Here is a 16,709-nt window from a genome sequence, read left to right on the forward strand (position 1 = left end):
GAATGGATTTGGGGAATCAAATGGACAAGGATTCAGTTCCAGGTCAACCATTTAATAGGGAAAAGACCAAGTAGTTCATTGCCCTCAGTTTTCTCTGCGAGAAAATGGGGCAACAATATACATTCTAAAGAGTTGTGCGAGGATTACATATGTGCCTAGTACACGGGAGAAGCCTCAGTGCGTACCCCTTCCCTTCCCTCTTCTCCCCCACCCCCAGCACTGCCTTCCCTGTGGGCCGCTGTGTGCTCTGGGCCCGAGCAGTCCTTTCCGTCTGCGCCGCGCCCTGAGCGGTGGAGTGTGTGTGTGTGTCAGTGGAAGTGGGTGGGGAGAGCCGACTCGGAGCCTGGCACCTTCTCTGATCTGTCCTGCGGGAGGGGCCCAGCGCCGCAGCCCCACGTGGTGCACCTAATACCATAAGTAAAACACAAACAAAGCAGAGGTTGTTCTGCTTGTCAGCCTCCGAGACCACACGGAGCCGAGACATGATTGTATTACCTCTGCTGTACAGCAGTGGAGCTGAACAGAAAAGCCCTAATAAACCATTCTGGGGAGGTCCCTGAGCTGCGCACACGAAGCACATCCAGATAAACAAGAGGGTGGCTGCTTTTGTTTGTTTTTCTATTTTAAAGGAAGGAGCACCAGAGGAAAAGAAGGGGGAGGGAGGAAAAATGGAGGGAGACAAAAATGGAGAAAAGGTGAGAGGGGGTAGGTCCGAGAGCCATGTATGTGGCAGGACTGCTTCGGAAAAGATGTCTGCCCCTCGGGGACTCTGTGGTGTCCTGCAGGTGGGCGGTGGAATCCGACGGGAGTCTGGCTTTCTCCACAGTATGTGTCTGTGTTTGTGGGGAAGTCGGGAGCCCTGAGAGGGGAACGTGCAAGACGGCAGTCGGGAATACTGGGAGCAGCCGCAGATCCCGGCAGAGCGCCCCTCTTCCTCCCTGCCCCTGTGCCCCTCACGCACGCTTTGCTCCCCGGCAAAACAGGCTGATAACACCCATATCTTTTGATACTGACCAAGCCCTTGTCTCATCTTCAACAGGGTTGGGTCCGATGCTCAGGGAGTGCGTGTGTGTGTGTGTGTGTGTGTAAGTGTGAGTGTGTGTGTGTGTGAGTGTGTGTGTGTGTGTGTGTGAGTGTGTGTGTGTGTGAGTGTGTGTGTGTGAGTGTGTGTGTGTGTAAGTGTGAGTGTGAGTGTGTGTGTGTGAGTGTGTGTGTGTGTGTGTGAGTGTGTGTGTGTGAGTGTGTGTGTGTGTGTGTGAGTGTGTTTGTGTGTGAGTGTGTGTGTGTGTGTGTGAGTGTGTGTGTGTGTGTGAGTGTGTGTGTGTGTGTGTGTGTGTGTGTGTGTGTGTGTGAGTGTGTGTGTGTGTGAGTGTACGGGGAGTGGGGGGGTGGGGGGAGGCTGTGTGGTTCCCATAGAAGCTACCTTGCCCCTTTGGCCAGCAGGCTGTGTGCCCACCGGGAGTCCTCCCAGACTTCATGGGAAAGATAAAGAAAATAAGCAAATCAGGAAAAAAAAAGCCCACAGCCACCAGATGTTGCTTCTGAACAGAGGCTTCCAGTAGGAAAGACGGATTCCCAAAGTGGCAACAAACGCACGGGGAAATGTCTGCGAGGTTACAAAAAAAAAAATCCCTGTTTGCCTGCTGTTTCCTCCAGGTGTGAAGAGCAAATTGCCGCACTTTGAGGACTGTCATCTGTTTGGAAATTGTGCGCAAGCTCTAGAGTTCAAAAGCAAGGCCGCCTCCAACAGGGCGCTTCCATGGAGCCGTCACCCCTGCTCACGCTTCAGGCCGACCCTTCAGAGTGCGTGACTCACAGAGGCTGTATTGCAGGGTAGCGAAGGGGCTGGGGTTTGATGTAGACAAACCTCGGCTCAAATCTGAGGTCTGACACTTACCTGCTGTGAGGCCTTTGGGTACCCAGTGCAGAAAAACGGCAAAAGTGAAGTCGTGGAACAACAGCCCTACACCCAGCTGTAAGGGGAGAAGTCCAGATTGGAGTGGGAGGCCGGGGGACTGCGGGGAGGGAAGGAATTGACAGTTATAAATGGTTTGAAAATGATTGTCAGGCGATCGATCAGTTGGAATATTTGGTGGGAAGAAAGGAAAACTTAGGTCTCATAAAATAGCAAATAAAAAGAGTAAGGTAATTATAAACTCTAGGAAAAACAATACACGGGAGGTGACACAAGATTATGATAAGCTACCTGGCCCAGTGGTGAGCAATACTGTGCAGTCATAAAAGGACAAATACAGACTATTAATTTAACCCTGAGTTGTGATATCATTACACTGAAAGGACAGGGGAGAGAGAAGAAGAAGGGGACAGTGTATTCAAGAGCGAAATCCTCAACTACAATAAAAGGAATTTAGTAGAAACTGCCTGAAAGTGAAAACCCAGCAAATAGCATTTTAAATGTTATTTAAAAATTGTAGGTAAATAGCACTAGCAAGTAGTGAGAGCTGAGAGGTGACCTCTGTGGGACTGAGGAGCTGATTAGGGGCAGATCAGGGGATGGCTATTTTTGCCTGGGTGAGAATGTTTGAGTCTTTTAGTACTATTTGCTTTTTTAAACTATGGACCTGGATTACTTTGAGAAATAGCTTTAAACAATAATACATATAAAGGGCTCAGCATTGTCCTTGGCACATAATAAACGCTTAGTAAGTGTTAGCCGTCATTATAGAATTAGAAAGGGTATGAAGGGTTTGTTTTGTCCATTCTCTTGCCTGCAGCCAGCACAGTACCTGAATTCCTCCACGGGGCTGGCCACGGGGGAAATCCAGGGCCTGTGCCGCCACCAGTTCGTCATGTGCTGTGGGCCAGAACGCCCTCCTGTAGTCAGTCCTCAAGGACCTCGACGATGTAGAATGGCGGGAGTATCCGGGCTGCAATTGCCGACTAAGAAGAGTTGCTGTAACAGTGTGTCTGTCCTTGTAGGAGGCTGGATAATGGCCCCCCGAATATGTCCATGTCCTAACTCGTGGAACCTGGAAATATCACCTTAGATGACAAAAGGGACTTTGTAGGTGTAATTAAATTAAGGATCTCAAGGTGGAGAGATGATCTTGGAGGATCTTGAGGGGCCTGATGTAGTCACAACACTCCTTGTGAATGGGGAACGGGAGGAGTGAGAATCAGAGGCGGCAGACATGATGACAGAAGGAAGGGGCTGGAACGACGAGCTTTGAGGTTGGAAAAAGGGGCCACGAGCCAAGGAAGATGGGCGGCCACTGGAGTCTGCAAATGTCACGTGCAAGGCTCTCCCTGTGGAACTTGCAGAAGGAAATAGCCCAGCTGACATCGTGACTTCAGCCAAGTGATGCTGATTTCAGACTTCTGGCTGCCAGCAGTGGAAGAGCACAAATGTGTGTTGTTTTAAGTCGCTAGACTGGTGGTGGTTTGTTACAGCAGCAATAGGAGGCCAGGGGACTCCTTCATGGAGCCACGTAAAAATGTCCCTCTTCTTTTCAGCTCCTACCGTCTCTGCAACATATACCAAGCCTAGTAACCAGGGCCTCCCTGGGAGATGGAAAAATGTATCTGCATTAAAGTGTTATGAGTTGTCGTATATCTTTCAAAGAAATTTTACATCTGGAAAAAGATTCCAAGGGGAGAGTCTCAAGGGTGGAGAATTATTTTTACTCAGGTTTGTATTTCTAGTACCTAGCACAGTGCCTGGCTAGTAAATGACTGTGGAAAGGAGGAGTAAGTGCATAAGTATATCAACAAATGCAAGACTGAGTAGGGACCCTGGACTCAAAGAAAGACTTCATCATCCTTCATTGGTCAAAGATATTTAATACTCCTCACTGCTAAGACTGTCTTCCTGCTGCCTAACTGGAATTCCCCCAAGCTGAATTTTCAGGGCTGTCTGTTTTATCCTCGGTGGATATAGTGAACATATGGTCATCAACCAACACCTATTAAGTCACTCTTGGTTTCCTTTGTTCAGGCTAAAGAATCCCAGTTCAGTGAGCTCTGCAGACCAGCCCTCTCTTTGTCGTGGTCAGAGCAACTCAGTTCCCATGATGGGTTTGCTCAGGGCTCCAGAGCAGGTGGAGCTGGGATGAGGGGAGCATCTATTTCGTTCTGGTTCTCTAATCTTCGCACACGTTTTGATGAGGGACTGGGCAGAGGGATGCCCTTTCCTTTGTTGTCTGCAGTGTGCTTAGAGAATGGAACCATCTGAGCAGTGGAGGGACGGGCCTGGCTCAGTGGCCTAGCTCTGAAATGTGCAGAGGCCACACAGTGAGCGGTTAAAAGCGTAGATTTTAGTCTCTGGTGAACGTGGGGTCCAGGCCTGGTTCTCTCAGTATCTATGTGACCTTGGGCAGGTCACCAAACATCTCTAAACTTTACCATGATCATCTCCAACACAGGGCCCTTAGAATGTCATGGGGTTTGAGTTGGATGGTATAAATAGCACTCCATTGTTGCTGATGATAGAAGTTGGTGCTTGCTAAAGGTCAACTATTATGGTGACGACATTGGGAAATGGTGTAGCAAAACTTGTTTTTCTACTTTTATGAGAAGGGAGTGGGAAGTCACATCAGGCCATCTAGCAAAGAGTATCAGAATTCATTCATTCATTCAGCCTACACACATTCATTTTGTTCCCTAAAAGAGTTCTCAGTCTGGTAGGGAAATATACAGATAAATTCAACACGGCAATGCAGTGTGATAATGGGTTCCGGAGTGGCTTTGAGATGGGAAGACACTTGAATGAGTCTTAAGAAATGAAATGAATAGACGTTTTCTAGGAAGAGATAATGGTAGTCCAAACAGAAGAAACAGAATATAAGAAGCCATCGAGCATGAAACAGCATGATGGGTCCAAGAAAGAGTCCAAGGAATCACGAGTGATGGATCTACTTCCAGTTCTCTGCCTTCTAAACATGTGGTAGAGTTGCATTTCTTGGCCTCCTGCAGGTTGGGTCTGAACATGTGACCATGTGACAATCAGTTGTGAGCAGAGGTCACAAGTGCCACTTCCAGGCCAGAACATTTTATTATTGATGCAGCATCTTCCAAAACTGCCTTTACTTTTTTATCCCAGTGCTGATATTTGGAATGGTGGCTGCCCTCTTAGTCTAGTCCTAGAGCAAGGAGCCATAGACGAAAGTCCCCAGCTCTGTTCTGTATTCTATTGTAGTATCTGCAAAAGTACGCCCCCTGTTGTCACATCTCAGTAAGACTTAGAGGTTGTTACTGCAGCGTAACCTAGCCTCTCCTGACTGATAGACCATATACGGTCTGGGGAAGTAACAGTGATGTGTGTTTTTCCTCCTCTCCTCTCCTTAGACCCTTCAAAGACACAGTAGAGGTAAAGTTAAATTAACTTCAAGGGCAGCTTTGAATGGGAAACATCAAAGATGGAGCCTGTCAGTGTAGGTGACGTTGGAGTTTCTATCCAGTGCTTTGCCTCTGGGGAGGGCAGGCATCGTTCAGGGATTGGCTGGAGGTTTGGGCGCCCTTGTTCCCATCGGCACCAGCCTCCTCCCTGAGTCATTGCCCAGCGCCTGCAGTGTGGCTTCCTAGAGCTGAGGCCCAAGGTAGTTCTTCACAATAATGATGATTTCCCCCTTTCCACACTTCTCTGCCCAGGGGCACGTGTTTTCACATATTTTAGTTCTTTGACATCACAACAACCCATGAGGTCAGCATTACGATTAGTTCTGTTTTACAAATGAGGAAATGAGAGGTAGAAAGGTTTCACGACTCATGTGAGATCACGCAATTAGTAAATTTTAGAGACAGGTTTCCATTGGGGATGTGCTGACACCGACTTATGCATTCTTCCTGCTCAATTTCTTCCTTCCCCCAATCCTTAGGGTGGTTCAGCTTGCCTTTCACAATACACTCAGAAACAGAGAGTTTTCAGCTCATAATCATGGTAGTTTCAGCGACAAGGTGTAAAATTACCAAAGTTTAGGACGTTTCCCAGCCTTTTGCTCTTCTTCCATCAGTGGGGATGTATTATTATGGCCGCCAAAGTGCTTTTATTGATATGCCAAAATCTATTGCTTTGCACTGACACAGACTCAGATTTTAGCTTCGAGGAACTTAGTCTTTTCTACTCCAGAGCTTTTGTTCATCCTGGATGCTCTGGGCAGAAGCATCCTTTCTCCACCTCCCTTTGGTCCAGCTCACATGCCTACTTTCCATGGAGCCTTCCCTGATGACCCAGAATCTCCATGATCCTGCAGCACACAGTTCTGGCTTGCTACTTACATTATTCTGTTTCCTATTACGGTTAGGTGTGAATATGCCTGACCTCCTCACTAAAATGTAGGCTCCTGAATAATAGAGACTGTGACTTACTCATTTTTGAGGGGGGCAGTGTGGCAGAGCAATAGACGCTGGGTTCTGGCCTGGGCTCTGTCATTAGCTGAACTCTGTAGCCTGTCACGAATCACATTACTTTTCTGCGCTTACCTTTTCTCTTCTGTAAAATATGAGGGTTGAGCTATAGGCTTCAAGGGTCTATGGCCCCCTTTAAATTATATGCAAGCATCTACATCTCTGTGAAATTTCTTTGGAGGTGGTCCAAAATACTCATCAGATTTGTGAAGGGGTCTGTACAAACCAACCGATTAAGGAATTTCTAAGTTTCCTTCAAGCTCAAACATTCTAAGAACTTGTTCTTACAAATCATTCCATCAGTGGAGCAGAACAGAGAGTCCAGAAACAGACCTACAAATACATCATCACTTGATTTTTGACTTAAGTGCAAAAGCCTCTAACAGGCAAAGTCTGTCAACAGGTTTTAGTGAAGCTGGTTATTCATAGGACAAAAATGTGCCTTGAAACCTGCTTCTTGCTGTATACAAAAATTAATTTTACCTGAATGTAAAAGCTAAAACTATAAGGCTTCTGCAAGAAAACCTAGGAAATCTTTGTGACTTGGGAGTAGGTAAAGATACCTTAGGACACTGACAGCAATAGACATACAATTTCAAAAAATTAATAATAAATTAGATTTTTAAAACATATAAGACTTTTGCTCACCAAAAAAGACAAACAAAAAAAAGTCACATAATGAGAGGAAATACAGTTTGACACTTGAATAATGAAGGGTTAGGGGTTCCAATCCCCCTGCACAGTAAAAAAATCGGAGTATAACTTTTAACTCCTCCCAAACTAGTAACCTACTATTGACCAAGAAGCCTTAGAACAGAGTCAATTACCATATATTTTGTATGTTATATGTTATAATTGAATTGCCATATTCTTACCATAAAGTAAGCTAGAGAAAAGAAAAAAATTCTTTCAAATTGTCACAGATCTCCAAAAAATTTCCCAATACAATTACTGAAAAAAATATGCATATAAGTGGACCCACATAGTTCAAACGTATGTTGTTCAAGGGTCAACTGTATTTGCAAAACATATCTGACAAAGAATGTCTGCAGGGTATATAAAGAATTGCTACAGCTGGATAACGAAAAGACAGAGAACATAATCAAAAACACGGACAAAAGACGTGAACAGATACTTCACCAAGGGAAGTTTACAAACGGCCAATAAGCTCATGAAAAAATGCTCAGAATGAGATACCACTGTGCGTCCATTTGAATGTCTAAAACTAGAAAGACTGGAAACGTCCACTATTGGCAAAGCTGGGAGGCAGCTGTCATTCTCATACTCTGTTGGTGGCGGCATACAGCTGCTTTGAAAAAAGATCTGGTAGCTTTTTTCTAAAACTGAAGAATGTACACTTATCTTATAATCAGCAATGCAACTTCTAGTTATTTATCCAAGGGAAATAGAAACATGTATCTACACAGGGACTTGTAGAAGAAAGTTCACAGCCGCTCTTTACTGATTATAGCCCTTCGCCTGGAGGCAGCCCAGGTGGCCATCAGCAGGGACTGGGATACGTACAGAGGGAAATCCCTCGGCAGTAAAAAGAAACCAGCTCTTAATATGTGCATCACCATGGATGAACCTCAAAAACGTGTTGCATACGTTGTGAAAGAAGGTGTACACCAGCATACATAGTGTATTATTCCATTTATACGAGCTTCTAGAACAAGCAAAACTAATATGCAGTGAAAAAAATCACAGTGGCCGTGCCTGTAGGATGGGAGTGGGGCTTAGTTGGGAGGCACATGAGGAAGCTCTGGGGTGAGGTCATGTTCTGTACTTTCGTGGGTTTGGAGTTACACAGCTGTATGCATTTAACAAACCTCATTGAATGATACACTTAAGGTTTGTGCATTCCTTAAGTAGGTATGCAAATTTTACTTCCAGGAAAAAAAGACCAATAAACAAATATTGAACTCTAATGCTACGCATGCTGAGGTTGCTGAGGTGTCTAAGGGTGAAGTGAGCTGATGGCTGCCGTGTACTTTGAAATGCACCCAAAAACTTAAGATAGATGGATGGAGGATCTGGGAGGTGGCTAGATGGGCAGGTACGTGATAAACAAATCCAGCAAGATGTTTACTGTAGAATCTAAGTGGTGGGTATAAGAATGTTGACTGTACAATTCTTTCAGCTTTTCTGCTATGTTGGAAAATTTTTAACAACAAAATGTTGGGGGAGAAAAACCTATCAACCAAAACAGCAGCAAAGTAACCAAGGAGCTAATACAGTTCATCCCAAACTTTACTCATCTTGACACTCTCTGTACCATTATTCACTTAATAATTTCCTGAAACTCGACTCACGTGTAGAACTTACAGCTGTCTGCCTTTGCTGCATCCCGAGCAGTATGTGTGAAATGATGTCTGACCTATTAGTTGTATTTTTAATAATACACACAATATATATTAATATAAAAACCTGAACATTAACTTAAAAATGTCCACTCGTATCCCGAGTGTAAAATTGTTGCACTTACCCCCCCAAGTGTGCGTATCACACTTCAGATGTTCTGATCTTTGCAGCCTGCTGTGGGGGGATTAAAAGAGGAGCATGTGGTCTCTGACCTCAAAGAGCTTTAGTGGCAGCCCCATAAATCTGTGGGAGGGGGAGAGCACAGACTGTGCAAATGGGAGCAGCGGCCCGGGCTGGACCCAAGTGGCTGGGACGTGTCTGCAGCGGGCGTCACCCCATGGAAGGCAAGGACAGATAGCCCTGGTGACACACAGGTCATTGTCCTGTCTCCTTGCCCAAGACAAGTGGGGAGGAGACTCTTCAAAGCCTCAGGAGCAGACACTAAGTTGGACAGACCCTCAGATTTGGAGCTTTGCTAGGGCTTTGAAGAGAAGGAGAAAATACACACACAATCCAGCCACCTAATCACAGGCCACCCCCCGCCCCCGCCGTGGCTCCCACCCACCCTCTACCTATTCCACTCCTCTCAATTGTCAATTAAAATAAACAGCCTTGCATTCCGCAGCCTGACTTCAATCTATCTTGGCCGCCAGGCTGCACACAGATCTGTGGCAGCGCTCGAAAGTCCTTGCTCAACCTTTTTAATATCTGAACAAAGCAATCAAACCCGATAAGATCTGGCGAAGGCTCGATCACTCTCTGTCCCTGGGATGGAAGCTTGTTAGTCTGTGGCCCACACCATCAGAGTTATTGTGCCATGTTAAATTTATTGGTACTATCTCACCTCATTAAATACTTAAATAGACCTGACAGGACAGAAAAACGGGCTTTTTAATTTTTTCCCCCTATCAAAAGGGAGCTGGTGTTTCCCATGTCCCAGTTCACCTCTGCTACAGCTGTTGGCAAAGAAATAGGAAAGCAGGGCACTGCGTGGAAGGTTGGGGCTGGCTGTTTAGGGGTTCTGGGGACCGTCCCAACCCCAGCCTCACCTGGGCTGGCAGTGAGGAAAGTGTGTGTGGAGTGGGGTGGAGAAGAGGTGGTGGTGGGTCCACAGTGTTCATTCTCTTTGCTGTGTTACCCAGATCTGCCTGACTGCATTTTCTGGGTGGAGCCTGTCAGTCATTTGGTCAGGACAATGGTCAGAAATAAAGGTCAGGGTGACCAAGGAGAGGTAATCAGGGTGTGTGGGGTGAGGTGGCAGGCTGTGTCCACCCTCCAGCCCTGGGCCTGTGCTCTTTGTTTAGCAAATAGCCCTAGTCTCAGGGCTGGGTGGTGGCCAAGGCCAGGGTTTCCCAATTCACAGTTAGAGAACTTGGCAGGTTGAAGCCTTGCAGGGACTCTCTTGCCTGAAGGCCTCAAGCAGGTTACAAATGAAAAGAGGCGGGTGTCCGAGAATGCTGATTGGGCCCCTTGCCCGTCCCTCGCCCTGCCCTGTGCCCTGTGCGTGTGGTGGTGTGGGGCCAGAGTGGAAAGTCAACCCCTGGAGAAACTTTACAACCTAAAAAATGTTCTTTTAAGAGTTTCATGAGAGGTTGATGATTTTTCCTCATTTATCAAGCCAATTTCTTTCTCACCAAGGTGATGTGGGACACAGGCCCCCTGCGTCTCCTTCCTGTCCTCCTATCTCTACCTGCAGAGAAAGCCTCTTTCCTCGGCTGTTTCCCTCTCCCAGTGCAGGTCCTTGTTTGAGCCTTGTTAATAAGGTGGGCAAGGGGCCAGGGGGCAGCTCCCCGGCGCCTCCTGTTCCTAACTCCCTAAACGGCCATGACACCGCGCTTGATTTCCGTGTTAGTGCAACGGCTGGCGGGACATCGGCAGGCCGAGGCCTGGGGCCGGGGACAGTGTCTGCAGCTGTGACCATCAGCCTCCCTGTAATTAGATGCCACTTGGAGCCTGCTGTCCTGTGGAGCTGGGTGGACTTACATAACTGTCCCCCGCTCAGAGCACAAGGCTCTTTACAAGCTCTGCGTCTCCCAGCGTTGAAACAGCTCTAATCCCCTGCCCTCGCTGGGAGGGAAGGCAGGCCGCCACCAGATGGGTCATCCGTGTTATCAGCTTGGAATAGCGCGGGGCACGCAAAACCCAGGGCTGGTGCAGGAAACCTAGATGGTTGACATTTACCGACAGGGGAGAGCTGCTCTTTATCTTTTTTAGAATGTTCCACGGTAGACTTGGGGAAGGGAGACGGTCAGGCCACGGGTGGGGGCTTCTGCTGCTGGGAGGGCACATGTTCCGGGAAGAGCTGGGTGGTAATTAAAGCATGTCAACTGCTGTGAGGTTTTGGGGGAACTGGAAGTCTGCCTGTGCATGTGGATATAAAGGCCCATTTGGTCTGAACCAAATACTGGCTGGGGGGCCAATAAGAGGTGGGGTGGGTGAAGGAGGTGGTTAATTACCCCCCGGGGGGCAGTGTTTCTCCATTTAAATGCTGCAGCCTCAATCATCTGTAATTACTTCCCCCATGGTCTTAAACCAAGGGCTAGTCCAGAGTGGGGGTCAGCTGCTCAGGTACCTGTTCTGGGTGGGCTGGCGAAAGGCAGATGGTGGGGTGGAGAACCACTCTGGGGCACGCACAGCGCTGTTCCATCAGTGTTCCCCCAAGGACTGAATGAATGCTATAACTAATAATAATTAGAATCTGAATCAGTAGTACCCCAGATAGATAATACCCTGGATAGACAGGACCTCAGGTAGGCAGGACCCCCGATGGGTAGGACCCCAGGTAGGCAGAGCATCTTAGAGGAGCCCAGCATCTTTAAAGATCCATCCATCTTGTTTGTTCTCACTGTGGAGGTCAGAAGCAGGGGGTGGGGGTTCCTTCCCGCTGTGTGGATGGACATAAGAAACCAGCCCACACATGCAAACTCGAGAGAGGTTTCGGGGTTGGGAGTGTTTCCTCCAGGACAGTGCTCCCAAATCTAGGGAACAGAATCACCTAAGGTGCTGGTGAGAAAGAAGTAGAGATTCCTGCCCAGATGTGTGGAACCAAAGTTTCCAGGGTGAGCAGGGTCATCAGCATCTTTGACAGGCTCCCCAGGTGCTCCTCAGGGGGCCAGGTGTGGCCCCCTGCACCAGGCTGGCTGTCCTTACTTCCTAGGTGGGGAGGACCAGCCCCTCACCTCATCCCTCCTTATCCCTCCTCACCCCTCCAGTGGCCAAACTTGTCAGGGCTGGAGACTGTGTTTTCAGAATCTGGGACTCCTTGGAAAGGCAGAAGGAAAGGAAAGCTCTACCTGAGAAGTGGTGACCTTTCCTGGACTGTCAGCCTCTGGGTGAGGATGGTGTCGGTGGGGAGGAACTTCCAGAGCACTCTAGAAAAAAAGATGATTTCAGCGAGAGCGATTCGCTCTCCCCTCTCTGAGCTTGAGTCTCCCCATCCGCAGGGTTAGGGGGCTGGGCCGGGGTCACCCAGTCTCTTCCTTCCCAGACACTGCGGGGTTCTCTCGTCTTCAGGCCCAGCTTCTCTGCCCCCATGTGGCCTGCTGTCAGGAAAGGAAAAGGTTTTGGGGCCCCCTAAACGTCACTCACACAGAGCCTGTTGCCTCCCTCCCGTCTTGTTCTCCCCCTTGGTCTCTTTCTCTTTCCATTAGACAGAGAGAGTCTTGAAGCAGCTCACCGTGTCCTCTGCCTCACAAAGCCCAAGAAAATGATCTCTGGGCTGTTTGGGATCTCTGGCTCATTTTCTGCTTTCTTCCCAGGCTGGAGAATTTCTTCTGGCTTCCTACTCCATATCTGACCCCCAGGAGGCCTGTCTCGATTTATCGAATATAAATTATGCTCTCAGAGGCAAACGTTTCTTCCTTTCTTTCTCCTTATGATCGTACTGCCCACAGATCAAAGCACAGGACCCTGTCTCTTACTGGAACCTTATATATCCAAGCCCTCAGCCACCTCAGGTTGTCAGGAAGCATTCACTGGCAAGTTGCTCCTTCTTTTAGACTGGTTCACCGGTGCCTGTGGAACTTAAGAATTATGTCCTAGGGGGACGCCAAGGATGACTCCAGGCGATTTGGTTTTAAACAACAAACTTGCTATTTACGAATAACCATCAACTGACATGTGCTGTAGCCTGATGAAGCATGGTCTTCGGGAGAAAACCTAGAACTCTGGACGTGACTATGTTGAATTTAAGAGGCCACCATGTTCCCACCATCGTGCTGGGAGATGCCAAGAGGAAGCAGACACAGCCCCTTCCGGAGAAGCTCACCCTGAACATGAGCACGACCTAGCGTGTCGGTACGTGGGGGGGGGGGGGTTGGAAGGCGGTTGTGCCTGAATCATGCTGAGGGGGAAGCACGGTGGACCGACCTCCAGAAGTCCCAGCACTCTGAAATGTGACCCTGCCCTGTGGCTAGGTTAGGGTCCAAGTGTGCCGTGTCTGGTTTGAACTCAGGATGTCGGGCTCTATCTCCTTCCCTTCCTTTAGAAACCTTGTTCTGCTACCTTGTGCTTCTGCACAGACGGTGGGGGTCTTTCCCATATTTTTATGAGGATGTAGCTGGATACCGGCCTTTGGTGGTGATCAACTCCATGTGTATTTGTTTTTTGAGGATATCAACCTTGTCGAAGGACAAAGATGAGGAGGTTTGTGTTTGGGAGCCGGAGGTTAAGAAATCTGAGTCTGTGCCAGATTCACTGATTCCCTAATTCATTCTCTGATTCAAGTATTAGTTCTTTGATATAGTGGCTGATGGGCTAATGATTCATTCACTTATTTATTCAATAAACACCGATGGATTTCGTGATCTAGGTTCTTAACCAAGAAAATCAAGCTGAATGTTTTTCTTCTAGTTTCTCTTTTCTTGGTTTCCTTCCAAAGCAATTAAGAGGAGGCAGAGAGCAGCAAGGGTGAGAGATGCCGAACCGGAGTCCTCTGGGCTGCGTCCCCTTCGCGGCGCCAGTCCCTGGAGGAGGAGAGGCCCTTGAACGTGGAGAGAGAGAGAAGCAGCACCTTCCTGGAATCTGACTTCCTCTCCTTTCCTCTGTCCTCCTCCTCTGCAGGCCCCTGGGCCCCTTGGTCCTTTGTTCCCTGAGATTTCCAGCCTCGGGGTGGGTGTCCTGGAGGGATCAGCTGCTCAGGGGGCCCTGGGGGCTCCCCAGACCTCCGGTCCTAACTCCTTCCCCAGCAATCCAGGGAGCTGGGAGCATCTGGTGCTCTTGCCTCCTGAGAGCCTTTTTAATATTATTTCATTTCTTTTAACCTTTATTAAGACAAACATTGAGCAGAGAACAGTCTATACTCCCACTAGAGACACTCTCTATTTCGATATTAAAAAACAAAACAAAACAAAACCTAAACCCATCCAACCTGAGGCCCAGAGGACAGAGAGAGGAGATGGGGGGAAAAAAAAGAAAAGAAGAGAAAAAGAATATCCTAGAGATATTTTTACCTTCAAAGATCCATCACTCATCACTGCGTAGCACAGACACGTCTACAATCTCATTTTCTTACAATTCTCCGTGAAATAAGTGTAAATGGAAAATAATACCCCATTTTGAAAGTTCAACAAAATGTCTTTATCCACCAAATGTAGCCCCAGCTGTCTCATTTTCAGAAACAAAGCCTGATTTTAAATAGCAGCTCCCACCCAAATAAACACCGGCGGCTCTCCCTGGCTCCCGCGGCAGAGGCTGCGGCACCCCGTGTCATCGCCCACCTCCCAGTCCACGCGGGACGGACTTCTGGGGAGGGAGACGCGGCGGTGGCCGGCTCTCACCCCCCGGGGAGAGCGTCACCTGGGTTACTGGTCCCCGCTTCCTCCGGCCCCTGATTTCCACGTCCCTGAACAGCACACCTGCTTCCCCCTTGTGAATGGAGAGGCGCCCAGGAGCCCCGAGAAGGGGGAGGCTCCAGTGCGGAGGGTGCGACCCCTGCTCGCTGACCAGCCCTACGACCCTGGGCGAGGACTTGAGACCCGCAAGTCCCCCGTTCCCTCCAGCTCTTACCTCTTACCACTGAGATGTCCACGAGGGTGTCCACACGGCGTGTCCCGGACTCCCAGGCTCCTGCTCCTTCCTCCGTGTCCTCCGCCCCAGCCAAAAGCCACTCCAGCTGTCCCTGTTGCTCAAGTTAAAAAGAAAAAAAAGAAAAAAACAGGAGCATGACTCCCCTCTTTCCCTTCCCCCCTACACCGGATCTGACAGCCAGATCCGTGGGCTGCCCCTGCAGGGACAGCCCGAGCCGGCCGCCTCCAGCACCACCACTGCGCCCCCGGCCCCGGCCGCCTCCGGGACTGCCAGCCGCCTCCCGGGACCTCGCGCTGACTCGCACGGAGCAGAGCGGGGAGGCCACGGGGCCCGGAGCCACGTCCTGCTCAGGTAGGTCCACGGCCCTCACTGGCTGTGCGACCCAAGCCAGTCCCTCCTGACCACTGCTGTCCTTTTCTCACCTGAAGGTGGGAGCCTCGCACTCTAGGCACAGGGCTGATGCCAGATGCACGAAGCCGAGGCGCACGAAGCATGCAGACGCGCCTGGCTCTTGATTCCCGCTGTGCGATCCTTAGCTGTTATTATTATTTACATTATTCTCAGTCTGGCACCAGGATGATCCTGCGCTGGGAGATTTCCAGTATCCCCCCTCTGTTCAAAGCCTTCCAGTATCCCCTTCAGGACCAGACCCAAAATCCATCCCACGCAGCCCTCCAGGAGGGGAGGCCCTGGGCCTCTCTCGTCCGTGCTCTGTCTCCAGCCCCATTGCGCTTGTGTTTCCTGGGGGATCCCACCTGCCTTGGGCTCTTTTTGCTCGTTTCTTCTGCCTGGAACACACTTTCCCCAGAGAGCCTCGTGGTTTGCTCCTTTATTTCATTCAAATATCGCTTTCTCAGTGGCCAAATGTCACCTTCTCCACGGGGTCACCTCTGACCACCCTATTTAAAATTAAACCCGAGTACTTGGCAATCTTTTTCTTCTGCTTTGGTTTCCTCCCTAGCACTTACCACTACAAACACTCCAGATTACACTTATTGAGTCGTTTACTGTCTCTCTCCCCAGGAGGGTAGGATGTTTTGCTATGGTCGCTGGTATTTCCCCAACACGAGCATAGCTGCTTGGCACATAACGGACACTCAACAGGCGTTTGTTCAAAGGATGAATATAAATACAGTTCAGCCTGACAGTCTTGAAGATCTCCCCTTTTATGTTAACTTCCGTGACTGCTGTTATGTACCGCCTCACCCATGGAGCAGAGATGTCTGCACTTACTCCACCCAAAAGAGGTCAGCTGCTGTTTTAAGAGGCACAGGGACATTGGTGGACAGCCTGCATTGGGACCCAGATTTGTGACGCTGACTTCAGGCCTCTTCAGAGCCTCCTGCTAACACTGGATTTGACCTGGACATATTTGCTAAACACCTGGATGGACGGGGAGCAAAAAATCACCCTCTTCCTTGAGAAGTCAGCCATAGATGGCAAAATTAGCCTGGTCTGAGGGAAAGCCTGGAGTTGGCTTTGACAGTGAGGTCAACCCGGAGCCCAGCCGGGCAGGGAGGGACCCCCGCTGCTCACGCCTGGCCAGGACTCAGCCCTGGCGATTCAGGACCTGGGGGGCCTGTCAGGGCAAGCTCAGATGGAATCCATGCACCGAGGTGTCACATCTCCAAGTCGTTTCTTGGAAGCGACCCAGAGGGAGACTGACAGGTAGTCGCTGGACAAATAGGCAGATCAGAGGCCCGCAGGGATGCCTGGCTGCCCCTGTTGCATGAAAGACTTGAAGCTTCTGGAGAGGCCATGGCGAGCTTGGCCAAGAGCCCTGCGGAGATGGTGGCAGGGGCGCTGTGAGGGGTGTTGCGGTGGAATAGTGGTGACCTCGCATGGGGTTCTTGGGTCACACAGGGCGTGGGGTGTTCTCATTTTTTTCCTTCAGCTTTATTTCCTTTTGCTTTTTTTTAGCCGGACCACCCATCAAGCCTTATGAGGTCCCCAAGAAA

At 49.2% G+C, this 16,709-nt stretch overlaps 1 long non-coding RNA gene across 1 annotated transcript; it reads right to left on the reverse strand.

Moving 5' to 3' along the window:
- Positions 1 to 467: 467 nt before the first annotated feature.
- Positions 468 to 14,790, reverse strand: LOC130680468 (uncharacterized). The gene is made up of 4 exons (XR_008993503.1): positions 14,731 to 14,790; positions 12,018 to 12,095; positions 1,898 to 2,015; positions 468 to 859 (listed from the first exon to the last, which is right to left on the reverse strand). It is a non-coding gene; the product is annotated as an uncharacterized LOC130680468 (long non-coding RNA).
- Between the last annotated feature and the right edge of the window lie 1,919 nt (positions 14,791 to 16,709).

Source organism: Manis pentadactyla, chromosome 13 (genome assembly GCF_030020395.1).
Source record: "Manis pentadactyla isolate mManPen7 chromosome 13, mManPen7.hap1, whole genome shotgun sequence".
Lineage (NCBI taxonomy): Eukaryota > Metazoa > Chordata > Mammalia > Pholidota > Manidae > Manis > Manis pentadactyla.